The 21,305-nt window shown below is 39.1% G+C and overlaps 1 protein-coding gene across 1 annotated transcript in view; it reads right to left on the reverse strand.

The window, feature by feature from the left end:
• The window catches only part of scfd2.L (sec1 family domain containing 2 L homeolog), a 218,509-nt gene that overhangs the window by 64,504 nt on the left and 132,700 nt on the right, over positions 1 to 21,305 (reverse strand). The window lies entirely within an intron of this gene.

Here is a 21,305-nt window from a genome sequence, read left to right on the forward strand (position 1 = left end):
AGAGATACAAGTGAGATTAGCATAGTGGGAGATGCCAGTGGTGCAATCAGCAGGAAAACTAAGATAAACGGTCCCATCTCATGTGTGTCTAACTGTCTTTATTGAATCTAAATAAAGCAAATTACTGTAAGAAACAAGCTTGAACTGTAACCATGTAAAAATGCTTGTCAGAAGGTAAAAGGAAAAACATATTGACAAAATCCCAGTGAAAAGCAAAGAGCTGATGATAAAATGATTGGGACTGTTCGTTTGAGTCTGGAGAAGATACTAGAGGGCTGATTCACTAACTTCGAGTGAAGGATTCGAAGTAAAAAAAACTTTGAATTTCGAAGGTTTTTTTGGGCTACTTCGACCTTCGACTACGACTTTGAATCGAAGGATTCGAAGTAAAAATCGTTCGACTATTCGACCATTCGATAGTCGAAGTACTGTCTCTTAAAAAAAACTTCAACCCCCTAGTTCGGCAGATAAAAGCTACCGAAGTCAATGTTAGCCTATGGGGAAGGTTCCCATAGGCTTGCCTAACTTTTTTTTGATCGAAGGATATTACTTCGATCGTTGGATTAAAATCCTTCGAATCGTTCAATTCGAAGGATTTAATCATTCGATTCGAAGGATTTAATCGTTCGATCGAAGGAATTATCCTTCGATCGTTCGATCGAATTTTCTGCGCTAAATCCGTCGACTTCGATATTCGAAGTCGAAGGATTTCAATTCCTAGTCGAATATCGAGGGTTAATTAACCCTCGATATTCGACCCATAGTGAATCAGCCCCCTAGGTATAAATATCAGAATAATGGACATAAATTCAGAAATGGGTTATTTTAGAGAACTCTAAATTAACTGATACTGTCCTAAAATCCTTCTGCTAATGATACTGAATATCCTCTGTGTATTACTCACTCAAATGACCTAGAAATAAAGCTCATGTATGAAGTCTTTGGGCACCGCTGGCCTCCAAAAGGCAACATTGAGTTTTTCAACAATTTCATACCTCATACAATGTACTTCAGTGTTAAGCAATCCCATGAGCACAGAAGACTGAAATCATCTCTTTTGAAAAACCTGGAAAGCTTAACTGCACATTTATGTTTTCTTTCAATGAAAATCCAGTTGCCCTAAGGGATGCGTGTCAGGAGACATAAGCAAGGGTGGATTTAAAGCTATTTGTAGGTGCTGCAGCCTTTGTAATTGCACTCTTTAAGAATCACATCCCCTTGCCTACTTTTTATACGCAGAGATTAAGAAGACCGTTATATATACAAGTTCTCAGATGTCTGGTAGAGACCAACTCACGCTAGCTGGAGCACGGCAATGTCAACTGCATATTGCTCTAGATAATTGGATCCTTAAAGGAGAACTAAAGCCTAAAAATGAATATAGCTAAAAATTCCATGTTTTATATACTAAACTTATTGCACCAGCCTCTTAATAGCAGCAATGATCCAGGACCTCAAACTTGTGACAGGGGGTCACCATCTTGTAAAGTGTCTGCGACACTCACATGCTCAGTGGGCTCTGAGCAGCTGTTGAGAAGCTAATCTTAGAAGTTGTTGCAAATTATCAAGAAGAAAATGAGGTTAGTCTGTAATAAAAGCTGATGCTACAGAGCTGATTATTAAATTCTGATGCTAATTGCACTGGTTTCTGTGCTGTCATGTAGTCATGTCATTGCACCCCCGCATAATGGTTTTAAAAATTACTGGTAAGCACAACTTTCCCTTGTTTTATATATATATATATATATACAGCGCCGTTTCTGTATGTATTGCCGCCTGAGGCGGCTCCAGTAATGCCGCCCCCCCAGCCCGATTCGATTTCCGGGGGGGAGGCAGCAACGCTAGTGCGGAGAGCGCAATTGCGCTCTCTCGCCCTAGTAAAGCCGAATTTCCGGTTCAAAAACCGGAAATTCGGCTCTTAAAGGTACCAGGAGCGGCTTTTTGCCGCCCCTGGAAACCTAGCTGGCGATGCCGCCTGAGGCGAGCGCCTCAGCTCGCCTCATTGGCGGATCGCCCCTGTATATATATATATATATATATATATATCTTCCAAAGTAAATGAGTGCACACTGGGAACCTATCGGCAGTTTAGTTTAAAAGCATAGTTTTATTTAAATAATTAAAAAACAGGCCCATTAATTATTTAAATAAAACTATGCTTTTAAACTAAACTGCCGATAGGTTCCCAGTGTGCACTCATTTACTTTGGAAGATATTGATTATGCGGATTCTGAGTAGCACCTGGGTTGCTTGCTGAATACAGTGGAGTGCGGATAACCAACGTTTTTCTATATATATATATATATATATATATATATATATATATATATATATATATATATATATATATATATATATATATATATATATATATATATATAAGGTTGCCACCTGCCCAGTTTTTACCCGGGCAGCCCGGTTTTTTGAAGGGCTGCCTGGGTCAAAACTTCCTGCCCGGTATTCCAAATTAGGAAAACCAGGCAGGACCACGCCGTGTTATAGCCCTGCCCACGTCACGACCCTGTGCACCTTAACACTTGCAATTTATCCTTGAAAAAGGCCCAATTGGGGGGACATTGGATATGCATTAAATAAAGCACAGTTGACAAGAAAATGGAGTGCGGGTCCTTCTCTAATATAATATGAAGCAATTATGACCCTTGCATTCAGTATAATTTAGGATCGGGTAAGTGTGCATACACTGGACATTGAGTACCGTATATATAACTTCCTTCTCCTATGTCTCCAGTTCTACTGGAGGTCTGAGCCAAAAAGCAGAGGATGAACATCATACACATTTGTGTGACCCCACTAAAATAGATATGCAAGAAATATACTGCCAAAGATGGAGACAGTACACAGACTGGACCAGCGGGACACTGGGAAAAATCCGATGGGCCCTGCCCAACCCAGACTTGCTCCCCACCCAGGCCCGGATTTGCGGCAAGGCCGCATAGGCCCGGGCCTAGGGCGGCAAAGAAATAGGGGCGGCATGCCGCCCAGCCGCCATTCAACTGCACCAGCTGCGCCGGCGTTTTTTCGCCGGCGCGCTGGTGGGCACTAGGACCGCGCGGCCCCCTGGTCGGACCGCACGGCCTAGGGGCGCCCAAAAGTGAAATCCGGCGCTGTCCCCACCCTGGACGCCACAACCCATATCTCCCGCAACAAGATAAAATAAGGTACATGAGGTGGGCCCAGAAGTGGAAGGGCATTGTGGCTGGGGTCCCAGGGGTGTGTGCGGGCCCCTGAGGCAGCAGCCCCAGTTAACCTTGGACTTCCCAGTCCTAAGCTGCATTCAGTTTATAGTCAAGCTCCATGTGTCACTCTTGAATTGGCTTCTCTTTTTAGCTAGTACAGGAGATATATATCAACAATTTGAGGAAGTGCCATAGGGCATGAAACACGTCAGTGGTGATTATCATGCACTGTACCTAGGCTAACAAATTTTAATGGAACTAATAAAGCAACATAATTTTTAATTTGAAACCATGTTCGAGCAAATCCGTTAAGTGTTGTGATGTACAGTAGAAGAGAGTTCCTAGGCCAGGAACCCGGATTCAGAGACACGTGATGTCTGGAACCAATCAGAGATCCCTCACACTGAAGTGAAAGTTTGTTTATATATATCATGAAGGTTACAAGGTTTCTTTGAATTCTGTAGTCATTGACATTCAGGCTGTGGTCACAAAGTCATGATTGCCGTTCCATAAACACATATTACAGAAAGCATTTATATTCTATTATTATATATTACCTCCTTGGTTGAAATAACTTTTTGTTTAATGTTATGACCTCCAAATGATCTTTACTTCCATTTGACTATTTCAGAAATGTACATTGACTTTGTATTTGTGTAAGAAAGAAAAGTCCTGTTGTTCTCTTCAACAATGCAAAGTATTTCTTAATTAATTCCTGGTTCCAGGTTGTAAATTTCCATGGACTAGCCGGAGGGTCATTCCGGTAGCTAATCTGATAAAAGTGCTAATTTTAAGGAAAAGAAAATCAGATGTGCTATTTTATTAAGAGGAGGTAAAACACCTATACTTACACAATGATCATTTGCTTTATTTATAATATGGCAGCCTGACAAATATATGGGAGAGTAGAAACCACTGGGCTGATATAATAATGGGCTACTGTAGAAAGACTTCGGCACTGCTAAAATTTAATGGTTAGAAACACATTGGAACATATGCCATACAAATGACGTGTGATTGTTTTTATTAGCAATATTTTATAGAGGTATTGCATGAAGGGAAAGAATGTTTGGGTTTAGGGTGATGGAACACACAGAGTGTCATTTATAATGTGCAGGGTGCAATGTGTACAAACCTCCAATTAAATGAAATGATATTTAAGAGAAAAAACTAAAATCTACAATAATATTCTAGGGGAAGGGGAATCAATCTGCTTATGGTACACAGGTTTAAAGTGACGCAACATGAGTGCTATTATAGCACCAAAAAACAACCTAATAGCACCCTTGTTGCATTATTAATAGCATTTTATCACCACTAGAAATGTTTGCACAAATTTCCCTGTAGTCAGCCGCATGTAAAACCCCATTCATTAAAGGTACAGGTATGGGATCCGCTATCCGGAAACCAGTTATCCAGATAGCTTCAAATAACGGAATTCATGTCTCCATGACTCCATTTTATCCAAATAATCTAAATTTTTAAAAATTATTTATTTTTTCTCTGTAATAATAAATCAGTAGCTTGTACTTGATCCAAACAAAGATATAATATTGGGTTTATTTAGTATTTACATGATTTTTTAGTAGACTTAAGGTATGAAGATTCAAATTACAGAAAGATCTGTTTTCCAGAAAACCTCAGGTTCTGGGCATTCTGAATAACAGGTCTTATACCTGTACATGTATCCAACTACATTCCCTGTTTGACAGCTGGGGTCGCATTAAGGTCCAGTGCCTAGGGTGGCACCCAACAATCACTCCTTCCCAATACTTATTACATGATTCCAAGCATAATGGGATGCTAATCACTTTAAGGGGTGGTTCACCTTTAAGTTTACTTTTAGTATCAACTTTTCACTTGGTCTTCATTATTTATTCATTTATTTTTATAATTTCTGAATTATTTGCCTTCTTCTCCTGACTCTTTCCAGCTTTCAAATGGGGGTCAGTGACCCTGTTTGAAATCAAATGCTCTGTAAAGGTACACATTTATTGTTATTGATGCTTTTTATTACTCATCTTTCTATTCAGGCCTCTCCTATTCATATTCCAGTCGTTTATTCAAATCACCGCATGGTTACTAGGGGAATTTAGACGTCAATTTCAAAAGTAAATCACTGTACACCTCAAAAAAAAATGTTGAGGGGGAAAAAAACAGAAAAAATAGTGTAGTAATTTTTATTTAATTAGTTTATCACCAAACACGTGTTTAGTGTTATTTAGGTTAGTGCACCCCAAAAAAAATGTATTTTACTGTGGTAAGAGGTCAAAGAAAAGCACATCAATCATGTAGTTCATTCTAGGTGATAAAAGAGGATGGGGTATAGTTAGTACCCACAGTGTAATCTGTGGAGTTCCCGGTGGTCTATTATACTCACAGACACAAAATAGTTAAAGGTGCATATCAGATATAGACATTCTGTCCCTAGTTCCAACTCTCCCTTTCTCCTAAGAAAATATTCCAATTGTTGAAGACCAGTTCACGTAGATTTGGTCATCCTTTGAATCAGTGATCCCCAACCAGTAGCTCGTGAGTAACATGTTGCTCTCCAACCCCTCGGATGTTGCTCCCAGTGGCCTCAAAGCAGCTGCTTATTTTTGAATTCCAGGCTTGGAGGCAAGTTTTGGTTTCATAAAAACCAGGTGCACTGCCAAACAGAGCCTCAATTTAGGTTGACAATCCACATAGGGGCTACCAAATGGCCAATCACAGCCCTTATTTGGCACCCAAGAACATTTTTCATGCTAGCGTTGCTCCCCAACTACTTTTACTTCTGAATGTTGCTCACGGGTTCAAAAGGTTGGGGATCCCTGCTTTGAATAGTCTGAAAAAGTACTAGCCCAAGTTGGCTAGTTTCTCATTCCTTTCAAGCCCTCTTGTCAATCGTAGGCAGGGTTATCCTGATCACAGCACAGCACTGGTACAGAACTAGATCTGTTCCCTTACTACTCACTTGCGACACTGCCACACCTCCTTCCAGTTTCCCCTGGGTTCGAAACTATCTGCTGACCTCTCACCCGGCCGCACCTCGGTCTCACTCCGTCATTGCTAAGGTAGTGAAAACCCCTGGAATGCTGGGATGGATCGTGACGTCGGTCCAAATTGCTGGACCTGGAACACGTTTGTTTAAAAAGGGTAATTTATTTACAGCAACCGGATGGCTGAAACTGCAAACTGAAGAGCTGCTGAATAAAAAGCTAAATAATTAAAAAAACACAAATAATAACAAATGAAAACCAATTGCAAATTGTCACAGAATATCATTCTCTTTACATCATACAAAAAGTTATCTCAAAGGTGAACAACCCTTTTAATTAACTCAGGATTCATATCAGGGTCCGTAGCGCATATATACAGTCCAGAGTACCAAATCATCTTTAAAGGCATGGTTCACCTTTAAGTTCATTTTAGTATGTTATAGAATGGCAAATTTTAATCAACTTTTCAACTGGACTTAATTTTTTACAGTTTTTCATTATTTCCCTTCTTCTTCTGACTCTTTCCAGCTTTCAAATGGGGGGTCTGGCCCAATCTATAAAGCTACAAATGTTTAGTTATTGCTACAATAAATGTGTAGCCTTACAGAGCATTTGTTTTTCAAATGGGGTTTAAATCAGCGACCCCCATTTGAAAGCTGGAAAGAGTCAGAAGAAGAAGGCAAATAAAGCAAAAACTATAGCTTTTGTTTTTTTAGATGGGGTCAGAGCCAAAGAATTCAAAACCTATAAAAACAATAGAAAAAAGGCCATTTGAAAAGTTGCTTAAAATTGGTCTTTCTTTAACATACTAAAAGGTGAACCGCCCTTTTAATGAATTACATAATTAATTAATAGAAGAAAAAAATGTGGCCATATCGGGATTTTTGTCTACTTTCTGTTCCACCACACACATATAAAACATTTCAATTTAGGGATGCACAGAATCCACTATTTTTTATTCTGCAGAACCCCCAAAGCCTTTGTGAAAGATTCGGCCGAATACAGAACCCATATTTGCATATGCAAATGAGGGTGAGGAGGGGAAAAAAAGACCTGCGCCCTGCGCACGAGGCTAAAGCACCTTTTACTTCCTTGTTTTGTGACAAAAAGTCACATGATTTTAAGGATTTTGATTCGGTTCGGCCAGGCACGAGGATTCAACCAAATCTGAATCCTGCTGAAAAAGGCAGAATCCTGAACTGATCCTGGATTCGGTGCATCCCTAATTAAAATGTAATGCAATGTGTTTGGCTGTCACAGTGATAATGCAGGTGTTTATGGCTTTACAGAGCAGACAATCTCTATGTCATGCCCCTTTGATCATACGTTTTGGAGACATTGTTCTATTTTGCCATTTGCTAATTAAAATGTGTTAAAATAATCAGTGTTAAATCTTGTTTCCTTTATTCTGTCTTGAAATCAGTTAGATAGGTCTAATTTTTGTGTGATTCTGGCCTGATTGCCCCGCTCTTTCATGAGACGCGATAAGAGGCAAACAGACAGCTGCACTTGCAATTCTGTCCCTTTGAGAGGTTTATAATAACGCACAGCCTATTGCTTTTTTGTCTGCTCCTTAAAGCTCTCCAAACATTGGCGCGCTGGGGGAAATGACAAAGTGAAGTCATTATCAGTAGATAATTTATCAAGAACCGCCACAGAGAGAGTGTTATTAAGCGGATTCTTTCAAAGTTATGTAATGTTGACGCTGTCTTTTAACACTGTAACACCTCTGGGTTATTGGAAAATGATGGATAATAAAATGGTTGGTTATTTTCTTTCTACAGAGGCCCGCATTAATGGTCTCTGAATAGAACAAGTGAATCGATTTTTCTTTTCCTTTACAACATAAAGGCTACACTTTGTGCAAGTATCAAGACAACAAATTACGGACCGACTCTCCAATAATACAGATGAAAACAATAAGCAATGTTGCAGGCCTCGCTGCTTTCTTTTTCAACTCCAAAGCAAAGGAAGGTCCAAAAATTGTATTTTTCTACAATTAGCAATTTTGCCAATAAGAGCCATTACGTGACAGCTGCACAGTAGTGCTTATTGTAGGCAAGGATACTGCTGTTGTACATAAGGTAACTACGTGATAAATTACAGTATTAAAGGTACAGTAACACCAAAAAATGAAAATATCATGTAGTGTTGCCCTGCTCTTGTACAACTGGTGTGTTTGCTTCAGAAACACTACTATAGTTCATATAAACAAGCTGCTGTGTAGCAATGGTGGAAATTAAAAAAAAAAGGCTAAATAATGGATAACAGATAACATTATGTTCTACAGATCTTATCTGCTGTGTAACCTGAGCCTTTTCTCCTTTGAATGGCTGCCTCATTGCTACACAGCAGCTTATTTATATAAACAATAGTAGTGTTTCTGAAGCAAACACACCAACTTTACCAGTGCAGGGCAACACTGCATTATATTTTTATTACTTTAAACACTTTCTTTTGTTGGTATTACTGTTCCGTTAAGTTTGTCTACTCTTTTCCTAACTGGAACTTCTGTTCTATTGAATCTTATAATGTGTGGGGCAGCCATTCATGCTTGGGCCAGTCTTAAGACAGATGTAACTGAAGGAGTTAAAATGTAGCTGTATTTAGGAAGATAAGTGTATATGTTAGTTCAGCCAGGCAGCGTCTCTATAGAACATGAGGAGGCATGCATGTGCCGCATGTTTTTGTTCTGTGCTGGCAACATCAGCTTGTTTTGCAAAACACAAGGGAAATCCAATAAGAATAATGGGAAAAACAGCTTCCCGACATGCACTTGAATACAATGTTCCACAGTAAAGCTGGACACAGACATGCGGATTTTAGCCTCATATTGTACGAACGATCTTCCGGCCTGAAACCAACCATTCAGATTAAATAAAGTAGTAAAAGAACAAATCAGACGAAAGTTATGTCCGACAAATAGTAGTGACAGTTTCCCATTGATATCGTCAGATAGGCAATACATGCAGAGATATTACTGTTGAGCTTTCTTCCGTTCAGCCGCAAGGGAGTGCAGGAGTAGACGCAGTAAATTATTTTGAAGGGGATTGTACTCACACAGATGCATGTATGCGCCGAACGCAGGTGAAATGCAACATGCTGTGTCCCAACCTGCGTTTGATGCTAACATGCGTCTGTGTGAGTACAGCCCCCTTCAAAATAATTGACTTCATCTACTCTTGCGGCTGAGCGGAAGAAACAGGCAAAAACGGCCGTGTGTAAGAGCCATAAGGCTACAAATGTGTTGTTATTGCTACTTTGTTTTGCTCATCTTTCTATCCAGGCCTCTCCTATTCATATTCCAGTCTATTATTCAAACCAATGCATAGTTGCTAGGGACATTTGGACCATAGCAAACATATTGCTGAAATAGCAATCTGGAGAGTCTGCTGAATAAAAAGCTAAATAACTCAAAAACTACAAATAATAAAAAATGAAAAACAGTTGCAAATTGTCTACATCATACTAAAAGTCAAAGGTGAACAACCCCTGTAATGCCGAAGTGACCCTGGGGTTGTCATGAGTGTTAAGAGTCACATGTGTATTGTAAAGGTAAGGGTGTGTTGAGAAACAGCCATCACCCAAATAACATTCAGCTGAAGACTGACAACAATTATACAGTGTAAAATACAGCTACACTCACTCAAGCAACAGTTTAGTATGGCAGAGCTGCTGAGATGAACCCACCACTCATCATACATAGAGCTAAAGGTCATTATTAAACTAATGATCCCACTGGACAGTGGAAGATCAGTGAAACACCCTATTCCAAAGAATCCCTATTCTGCTTAATGCAGTATGCATAGGATATACATTTAGGGGGATATTTACTAAACCGCAAACTGGTTAGGCTTTTTGGGGTCAAAACACAAAATTTTCAAGATTTATTATACTCAGATGAAGCAAAAAGCCTGAATCTGAAAATCCACCATCTCAGACCTGTCAAGGTCATGTATAAGTCAATGGGAGATGTCCCTTTCCCAATTTGAAGATATTGTGGTTTGCCCTGGGTTTTTTACCTTTCTGATTTATATAAGTTATATTACTAATAAATAAGCAAAATCAGGAATAGGAGTTTGGTTGAGCTTTTTTTATTGGAACAATGAGTCAAGCTTTTTTTTATTGGAATAATGAAATCAAATTGGATTTTAGTAAATAACCCCCTCCGTGATATATTTATTGGGTGAGCTAAACCTACTGCTTGAAAAGTGGAGTGTTCACCAGTTATTTTGAAACTATTAGAAAACACACTGGAGGCCACAAAGGTCAAGATCTATGTGCCACTCGTATAAGTCCAAATGCCAAAGTCTCTGTACTTCTTAAGTGTATCATGGTAAATTTAAATGCTTTGTGTGCCACCATCCGAAGACTCCAAAGAAACTGGATTGCATACAGTATACAGGTATCTGGAAACCTATTACCCACAAAGCTCTGCATTTTTGGAAGGCCGTCTCTCACAGAGTCCATCTTAAAGTAAATCTAACTTTAAAAATTGGTTTCCTTTTTTCCCTGTAATAATAAAACCGTACCTTATGGTAACTAAACTGCATGAACTGTCCTAATGGGTTTTTTTTTTTGTGCTAAAGACCGAATAGGAGCGACCCGCAAACTCGAATCAAATTGTATTCGAGTTTTTTTTCCGAAAAAAACTCGAATGTCATGACAGCTGCAAACAATTCCAAATTGATGCCAGGATGTCCTCCAAGGGTTAAAACAGCAATTCGGCAGGTTTAAGGTGGCGAATAGTTGAATTTGAGTTCTTAAAGGGCCAGTGTATGATAAATTTCGAAAAATCTAATTTGAATCTAAAAAAACCCTCAAATCGAATTTTAACAATTCCCTAGTCTAATTTGTCGGTTTTAGCCATAAAAAACTCTTTCCTTATCCAGGAAACCCCAGGTCCCAAGCTTATTGCATAATAGATTTCTGTACTGCATAAAAAAGTGAACATCTTAGAAAGCCTTAAAGCCAAATATTGTAAAAGAAAACATAATGTAGATTACATACTGCAATAAAAGTATACCCAATTGAAAAGGAGGTCCCTTCCCCTTTCTTAATTTTTCTTTTAATATTAAACCTAGAAGACTCCCGCAAGGACAGAGGCCCTTTTGTAATGAACAGTTATGCAGTATTCACTGGGGATGACTTTGTTTTCAGTGGCTTTGCTTTTAATGGATGGAATTACTCCCATTAGTCAAACCAATATACAAGACTTACTTCAAATTACTTAGAGACATTAATCAGCAATCAGTGTAGTATGCGGGATAATTACCAAACTTGCATTTTAGTGGAGAATGAACGTGCACCTGTCAGGCTGAATTAAATGGGCTTATTTTAGGGAGGTAGTGTATGAAGTGTCATAAACATGTGCTGTTTTGTTCTGTACAAATAATCGCCTACGAGCATTCAGAATTTACTCCTGAGATGTTGCTCCCCCTCTTCCCCGCATTGCTTACAGCTTTGCATTGATTTTGCATTTGAGTGGGTTACATTGCTAGTGCAAAGAGTGCAAGTTCCATACAGGCCAATGAAAGGGAGCCCATAACTACAATGTGGAGTAAAAAACAGCAATTACTGCAAGATCTAGTTACCAGTTCTATCCTTATGTCACTGAAGCTATCACAGTGCGTAATAGTTTGGTACCTGTTATCCAGAATGCTTGGACCTGAGGTTTTCTGGATAATGGATCTTTCTGTCATTTGGATTTTCATACTTTAGGTCAACTAGATAATCATGAAAACATTAAATAAACCCAATAGGCTGGTTTTGCTTCCAATAAGGATTAATTATATCCTAGTTGGGATCAAGTACAAGCTACTGTTTTATTATTACAGAGAAAAAGGAAATCATTTTGAAAAAATTGGATTACTTGGATAAAATGGAGTCTATGGGAGACAGCCTTTCCGTAAATAAGAGCTTTCTGTATAACGAGTTTCCAGATAATGGATCCCATGCCTGTAGTACATTAATCGTATGGGCTCATTTATGAAGTACTAAGTGCTGGGTACTGTTGCCTTCGTCCAAGGCTTGCATGTAACGGCCTTGATGCTCAAAATCAAAGGGACGTTTTACAGCCAACTGGGAGACTGATGGAAAAGTGTAAAAAAAGACTGGAAGAGTGACAGAAAAAAAAGAAAGTAAAGAAAGATGAGAAAAGAGAGAAGGGATAAGATGAGGAGAATATGGGGAAGCAGGGGATGAATAGGAATGGAGAAGGTGTGATCAGGAGATGAAAGGAAGATAAGGGAAAGCATATAGAGAGATGAGACAAGGATGGAAGACTGAGAAAAACAAGAATGAAAAGAAGAGAAGACACAGAAAGAAAAGATGATGAGAACAGAAAAGCAAGGGCAAGTAAACCCCATAATAGAAAGTTTAATGAAAGAAAACACAATTCTAAGCAACTTTCAACTGTACATTTATTAAAATTTTTTTTTTTGCTTTTAAAATTGTGTAAAAGCCATTGCAATTGAAAGCAGCATTTGCTTAACTCCTGGCTGTTACTTTTTAAATAATGTTGCAAAAGTCTTGGTTCCCCAGCAAAGACAGGTCTGTTAATCAGCTGCTTTATCCTACATTGTAAGACATTGTACATTAATGTCTGAGCCATCAGGGCAGAGAATAGATAGGGACAGACACTAGTGATGTGCAAGTTGGGTTTTTCCCGACCAGCACCCGCTCGATATCCAACCTCTCACCACCCGCGCCCGAATTCTTTTTTATAGACCCCCTGCCGCCGCCATGACATAACAAAAGGAGCGGAGCGAGCAGGTGCACGACTATAAAACCGCAACCCGGAAGTCGGCAGTGTAAGGTGGCCACCCGCAAATGGGGGTGCGAGTTCGGCCCAAACCCGACAGACCCACGGGTATCGAGCCGGCTCGCACATAACTAACAGACACTGCTTTCAATAGAAATAAATGTACAAATAACATAGAAATCACAGAATATTTGTAATGAATGTGTATTACAAAGTTGGGTAGAATTATGTTTTCTTTTACTAGGCAGCATTTTAAAAAATTGTGTGGGGGGGGATGACATTCCCTTTAATAGTTGGCTGTTCAATATTTATGAGGCCAAAGGTCATTGAACTCCGAGGTGACCAGAAATTCTAGTGCAGGGATGACAATAACGCCAGCTTCCTTATCCGGGTTAAATTGGGGGCATTTAGTAGTATTTGTAGAAAGCACAGTTTTTGAAATATATGATCAGTGTTGGACTGGCCCATCGGGATACAAGGAAAACTCCCGTTTGGCCCAGGTGTCAGTGGGCCTCTTGTTGCTAAACTTTTGGCTTATGTCATGGCCATTCCCTATTTATATGAGAACAAAGTGGCTAAATAGATGGAATAATAGATTATAGTATGTAAAGAAAAGAGACTAGTAGAATAGAGGTTAAGTGAGGTGAGGAGAGGAAGAAAATAGTACTGAGGGTGGGCCCCTGGTCTAAAAACTTTTGGTGGGCCCCTGGTCTAAGGTTTTTTGGTGGGCCACTGGTGTCCCAGTCCAACACAGTATATGATTGTAGATTCGCTGACTGTGCCATACGTGGGTGTAAGTCTAATGATCTGCAGTAAACAAAACACACTTAACATCAGTTCAGGGGACTTTGAGGTTTGCAGAACAGTAATTTAATGGAAATGAGCTGTCAAGTGCAGCCTGTTATTATCTACACTGTAGTTACATAAGCTTTCCTAGTACTGCCTGGAGACATAACTGTATTGCACATAGTACCATTCATGTCTAGTTGCAATTGTAGCCTGGGCTGCTTCATCCTATGATACCTGCATATGAATACAAGTCAGCTGTTCTGCTACATTACTTTTACTTAGAATCAGCTTCTGGAAGAATATCTTGCCAGTACTAGGTGATTTACAATGGGCTGTGCCAGCCAGATGAGCCAATTAACAGACAGAGTTCTGTCTTTTGCATCCACACTTCTTCCTGTTACAGTTAGAGCTGCAGTATTTCTGGTCAGGTGATCTCTGAGGCAGCACACAGACCATCACAAAATAGTGGTTCAAGGCAAGAGATGTAAAAGGGCAACATTTACTTAAATATATATTCCAGTTTGGTAAGATTCTTTAATATGCCACTTTATATGTTATAAATCTGTTGCTTAAGTATTCATTTTGGGGGTATAGTTTTCCTTTAAATAACTTATAACCTATAATGTGATTACAGTATAGGGATTGTTTTCAAATTATTATTTTTTTTATTTCAACAATTTTTCACTTTTCCCATATGATTGTTTACAATAACATCGTAATGCACAACACATAAATGCATGGTACAGTACATTGCTTTACATGGGAAAAGGTACAATAAAGGAAAGGAAAGGGAAAGAAAAGAAAAGGAAAGAGATAAGAAGATATCAAATAGTAAACTAAATCAATCCACTGTGTGCACGACGTATATCATTCAGTCAGTTACAACTTTTACCTTAACTGCAGACTATTGCCATAAGCCCCAGATATCAGATCTACATATTCTCTAATAAATTGAACTCTGCCCATTTCCCTGTTCCAACTCATAGGAGTATAAAAGTCTCTCTATTAAAGGAAAACTATACCCCCCAAACATGGTAGGTCTCTATTAAAAGATACTCAGTAAAACAGCTCATGTGTAAAACCCTGCTTCATGTAAATGAACCATTATCATAATAATATACTTTTTTAGTAGTATGTTCCATTGGGTAATCATAAATAGAAAATTGCCATTTTAAAAAATAAGGGCCGCCCCCTGAGATCGTACGATTCACTGTGAACACATACAAACCACATGTAAGGTCACATGAGCCAATTAACAGAGTTCTGCCTTTTGCTTCCTCACTTCTTCCTGTTACAGTTAGTGTTGTAGTATTTCTGGTCAGGTGATCTCTGAGGCAGCACAGATAGAGTCACGAAATGGTGGTTCAAGGCAAGAGATGTAAAAGGGCAATATTTATGTAAATATATATTCCAGTTTGGTAAGATTCTTTAATATGTCATTCAATTTGATATAAACTATCTGTTGCTTAAGTATTCATTTTGGGGGTATAGTTTTCCTTTAAGAATCCATGTGTCCCATATCTCTGTGTATTTCTCCAACTGGTTGTCAATTTGGTATCTCAAACGCTAATTAGCATGTATGAATCTTTTCCAAAACTCAAATGATTTTTTAGCATGATGTAGAGAGTGATATCTCGAGACAATTTGCAATTGGGTTTCATTTTTTTTATTATTTGTGGTTTTTGAGTTATTTAGCTTTTTATTCAGCAGATCTGCAATTTGCAGTTTCAAGAATCTGATTGCTAGGGTCCAAATCACCCTAGCAACCATTCATTGATTTGAATAAAGAACTGGAACATGAATAGGCGACGGCCTGCTTAGGACAATTAGTAATAAAAAAAGTAGCAATAATAACACATTTGAAGCCTTACAGAGCATTTGTTTTTTTTATATGGGTCCAGTGACCCCCATTTGGAAGCTGGAAAGAGTCAGAAAAAGAAGGGAAATAAAAACTATAAAAAATGAAGGCCAATTGAAAAGTTGTTTAGAAATAGCCATATTAAAAGTTATCTTAAAGATGAACAACGCCTTTAAAAAGGAATTTAACACTACTGTAATCTAACATCTCATCTAATGAGAGGATTATGCACAGAACTGCACTGTTTCTTCCTCAGCCCTCTACCTTGGGTTAATATTTAGAGCTGTGGCGGGCATAGATAAACAGGGTACTTTTTGCACAAATATGGGTATTTTTGTACTGTTGTCAGTAATGCAGCATCAGTACAACTTGTTCTAAGATCATAAGTCAGAACATAAACTTGCCTGTAAGAACCTGCCCGTAGCTGTCAGCATTACACTAATGTGCTTTCTGTAGTTCATAGGCTTTTGCCACAAATACTAATTTGTTTAGTCTACCTAAATATTTCAACATATTAAAACAAATTGTATTAATATAGCACTAAATAAAGGGCAAGTAAAGCCATGAGGCAATAGAGGGGTCATTTACAAACAGTAGGGCACGTAGCAAAGTGCAAAAAAACAGCTGCAAGCTGCCATGTTATTTTGCACTATGCCTAGCAGGCAATAAGTACAGGTATGGGACCTAATATCCAGAATGCTTGGGACTTGGGGGTTTCTGGATAACAGATCTTTCTGGATATTCTTACCTTAAATTAAGTCTTCTACAAAATCATTAAACATTGAATAAATTCAATAGGCTGGGTTTGCATCCAATAAGGATTAATTTTATCTTAGTTGGGATCAAGAACAAGCTAGTGTTTGATTATTACAGAGAAAAGGGGAAATCATTTTTAAAAATTTCGATCCCAACAAAGATATAATTAATCCTTATTGAAAGTAAAACCAGCCTATTGGGATTATTTAATGTATACAGGATTCATAGTAGACTTAAGTTATGAAACTCAAATTACGGAAAGATCCATTATGTGGAAAACCCCAGGTCCCCAGCATTCTGGATAATAGGTCCCATACCTGTAGTACAAAGGACTTATCAGATGATGTTCTAGCCATTAATTGACAGCAATCGTACGAAAGTTCTGTCCAACAAATAGTAGTGACAATCTCCCATTGATATTCTCAGGCAATACATGCAGAGATATTATAGCCAATATAAATCTTTTAACCTGCCCGTTCAACTAAACATCACAAAAAATGACGGGATGATCCACACGGTCTGAAAATCGTACGAAACGACTTTATCTCTGTGTCTATGGCCAGCTTTAGTGGTACAGTGCAAGTAATGCCCCTTTGTACTCTCTCCAATCAGCTTCCTCCCTTGGAAAGATCCAGTTATGTAGTTCTCAATGAATGAGAAAGGTGATTTGTACTTACTTTGACTGTTGGCTCTGTAAACACTGATTATAGCTATAGAATACACAAGAGCCTTAAATATCATTCAAATTATATCCTTATAAACCATGCTTAGTGATGTCATTGGTTATAATTGGAGCTTAGTGATGTCATTTCTGTCACATGACTCACTGAAACTTGTGTATTGTACTAAATAAAGTACCGCTTGTATATATAAATATATATATATACATGAGGATATTAGAAGTCGCCTTGGAGTTCCATGCCTTGTGCTTTTATATGGTCATGGAACTCCTCTGTAACTTATAATATCCTTGTATTTTACAAGAGAGGGTACTATATTCACTATATAATTGTGCTTTTCTATGTCTTGTCCTTTAATACCAGTTTTCTGGCATTTTCCATGGCAGTCCTAGCGGGACAATATCACACGTGTCCTTAGATTTATCTATGCTACTCTACTGCCCTCCAATGGTACATTATACTAAATTCTTGTTACAGATGGAATAAAACAAATGCTTCTTATAATCACAAGGAGATCATTTTTATTTCTAGCTGCACAAAACATCCCATTTACAGATGCCCACTCCATTCTTTCTATTCATTTACTAATAACAGATACACGCAGGAATAATAACAAACGGCTAACTGTCCTCCTCGGACAACGTCTAACCAAGACTTTATTCTTACTCATTTGTGTAGAAAGAGCTCCATCTGCTGGTACAGATAGTGCAGTGCAACCTACGATACATAGAAACGAGAAAAATAAAGGAACTGAAATATGTCCTTCCCAACCATTTCAGATACGTTCAAATTATTGTCCATATGTAATAATGTAAAGCTGATCAGGACACTGATAAACTTCTCATTAATGTAAGGAGCCCTGTATGCTGTTATAGAGACCTATAATAGGATTATGTAGATTAGTCAGTAACCCACAGCAATCATCACACATAATGACCAATGGCTTTGCACGTTGTTCAGCTTGTACCTTTTTTTCACCCCCTGTGCAATGTGCAGTACAAATTGCAATCATGCCTGTCTATGGCAGACATTAAATTATAGGGCTCACAATATGTCCTTTCATGTCAATGGACAGTGAACAGCTTCATGGGAACAATTCTCCCAAATGGCTCTGGTGAGCACTGCTCAGTATAAAAGCTCTATGCCCATATATAGATGACATACATAATGAAATAATTAAAGGGGTCAACCAATCAAAGTTAACCATGCATTCATTTGCATAAAATGATGGAATATAATGGAATGGAATAGAAGAGGGTCTGAATAGAAAAATGAGTAAAAAAAAGTAGCAATAACAATAAATGTGTAGCAGCCTTACAGGTCAGTGATCCCCATTTGAAAACTGAAAATTCTGGATAACAGGTCCCATACCTGTATAACAATACAAAAGTCATTTTTGATAATACATCTGAGTAATGTGCATATTATGTCTGCTTTTAATCAGTGTAATATAAAACAGCATTCCAAAATCAGTAACATATGACGTTAGGTAATTTCTGACTGTGCATAGCTGAAATGTCTATATGATATTAGTCTATCCAATTTATATCTTATCAATGGTAATGGTATGTTTACTCGGTGACTGAGGTCTTAGTGCTTAGTTACACCTTATACAAGTCTTATATGCCATTAACGAGCATGGCTATATCGGGGGTAATCTGAACGTTCGGCCGTATGGCCAAACGATCCGATTACGATGCGCAATGGGCTCCGGCGGGATTGGTCGGGACAAAATCAGTTATTCACTTTCCCCTGTGTATCCCACTGAAATTCAGAAGCATATTTCCTGAACGCAGTTATGGCCATAATAACAATATAGGAAAAACACAATTAGAGAGATGATAATAACATACCCTGTGTCATGTCAGACAGTCATGATTACTTTAAGAGCCGAATTTCCGTTTTTTCAAACCAAAGGGCAGATATACTAAAGGGCGAAGTGGCTAACGCTAGCAACTTTTCGCCAGAAATCACTTCCGCAGGGACACTACAGGTGCAGGCATCAATTCGCTAGTGAAAGAGACCTTCGCTAGCGTTCCTGCCCACTCCATCGCCAGGCGACTTTTTTCTCTGGCGTTCTATGGTCGTTAATCCACAAAATCTTTTGCCAGATTTGACTGCCACCTCAGACCAGGCGAAGTGCTATAAAGCAGCTAGATCTTCCTCAATCTTCTGTCACTTACATGTGTGTTGAAAATGCATTAAAGTTCAAAAACGCTGGCGACTTTTCCTTTTTCTAAGCGGGATCGCTTAAGTCCTAACAGGACGCAATTTTGCATATTAGTGAATTAGCATAGTGGTAGTGAATTTGCGCCTGGCGAAGTAGTGTGATATGTGTGAAGCGGTCGCTGGCAACAATTCGCAAGAGGGGCCAGGATCGCCCCTGGCAAAAAGACAGGGTATACTCCTCTCCTCTTACATCTGTCTGTTTGCCCTGTTGGTCAGATTTTCCAAAAAAAACTAAACATGTTTACACACATAATGGGGCTCATTTATAAACACTGGGCAAATCTGCACCTGGGCAGTAACCCATAGCAACCAACCAGTGATTAGCTTTTTTCAGTTAGCTGCAGGTTGAATGCTGAAAGCAATTTGGTTGCTATGGGTTGCTGCCTGGGTGCAGATTTGCCCAGTGTTTATAAACAACCCCCATTGTGGTGACAGTATTATCACACATGGAAAACCCAAAGCAAAGACAAGGAATGCAATAAACCATGTTTGTGTATTGTGTTATTTATCTGGAAACCCATGATCCAGAAAGCTCTGAATTATGGGAAAGCCATCTCTCATTGAGTCTATTTTAATCAAATAACTCAATTTTTTAAAACTTTTTTCCTTTTTCCGTGTAATAATAAAACAGTAGCTTGTACTTGATCCAAACTAAGATACAATTAATCCTAATTAGAGGCAGAACAATCCTGTTGGGTGTAATTAATGTTTATATGTTGGATAACGGGGTTCCAGTTAACGGATCCCATACCTGTACGTAAAAACATTCAGTTGAATGATGTCCTATTAGAGACACCACTACAACTACATAAATCTTGAAGTAGAAGATGCTATGCAAGATCAGTTTAAGCTTCCCTGTACTGCCATCCCTATGAGGGATTCCATTTATCTTGCCCTATTATGGGTATTAGTTTAAGTTCCCTAGATCATAAAATCTACAGCACTGACCTGGATGTACCTTCCAGTGTGTGCCAGTAAACTCCGTTTCTGGGTGACATGTAACCCTAAGATAAAAGCAGTTCAACCCAAAATGCACATACATTATCTGCACTCAGGGCCTCCATCAGGGGGGCACAGGGGGTACTATCGTAACGGGCCCAGGCCTAAAGGGGGGCCCAGTTGTGCTGCACTTTTCGAAATAGCCGGGCCCACATTGACAGTGCCGTAGCCGTGCCTAAGCCACCAAAGTCCCGAAGCAGAGAAAAGACCCAAGCCCACGAAAGGAGCTGAAGTTGAAATCCCAAAGCCGAGAAAAGACCTGAAGCTACGAAAAGACCCAAAGTTGAAGTCCCGAAGCCACGAGTTCTGTTCTACTGAACACCAATGTATGTTTTTTTTTTATTTTATTAAACCCACCAATGTATTATTTTAATACTCTATAGGCACCTGCCAACAATGTTCTCTGGGGCCCCAACGTTCTCTTTTTTAACTTGTGAGGACCCTGACTACCAATGATTTTTAAAAAGTCTTTATGAGGGGGCCTTGGTGCCAATGTTTTTTTTTAATTTAAATGGGGGCCCTGGTCACCAATTTTTTCTATACTTTTCTGGGGGCTTTGGCACAACAGTTTTCTTTTAACTTAGGACCCTGACCATCAATGGCTTTTTATAACTTGTGTGTGGGAGGGTTTACCATCTTTAGCACTGACAGGCCCGGACTGGCAATCTGTGGGTTCTGGCAAATGCCAGAGGGGCTGCTATAAGGTGCCATAGTAAGTCAGTATTTAGTGGGCTGGTGGGGGCTGTTTGGGCCTCTGTGTGGGCTGATTGGGCCTCTGTATACCAGAAATGCCAGGGCCTATTTTAATCCTCAGTCCGGACCTGAGCACTGATGTCTGTGTGGTCTTTTAACTGTGGTGTGGGGTGGGATCTAGGGTGGGGTGGACAGGCCCAGAAAATTCTTTTGTACGGGGCCCCATGATTTTAAGCTACGGCCCTGTCTGCACTGATTCTCATCTGACAGATAGTCAGTATCATGGTTGGGCCCCATTGTGTATTAGGCTTAGAATTGTCGCTCCTTAAAGGCACATTGTGTGGAGCAGAGGTTGTCAGG

The sequence above is a fragment of the Xenopus laevis genome, chromosome 1L (genome assembly GCF_017654675.1).
Source record: "Xenopus laevis strain J_2021 chromosome 1L, Xenopus_laevis_v10.1, whole genome shotgun sequence".
Lineage (NCBI taxonomy): Eukaryota > Metazoa > Chordata > Amphibia > Anura > Pipidae > Xenopus > Xenopus laevis.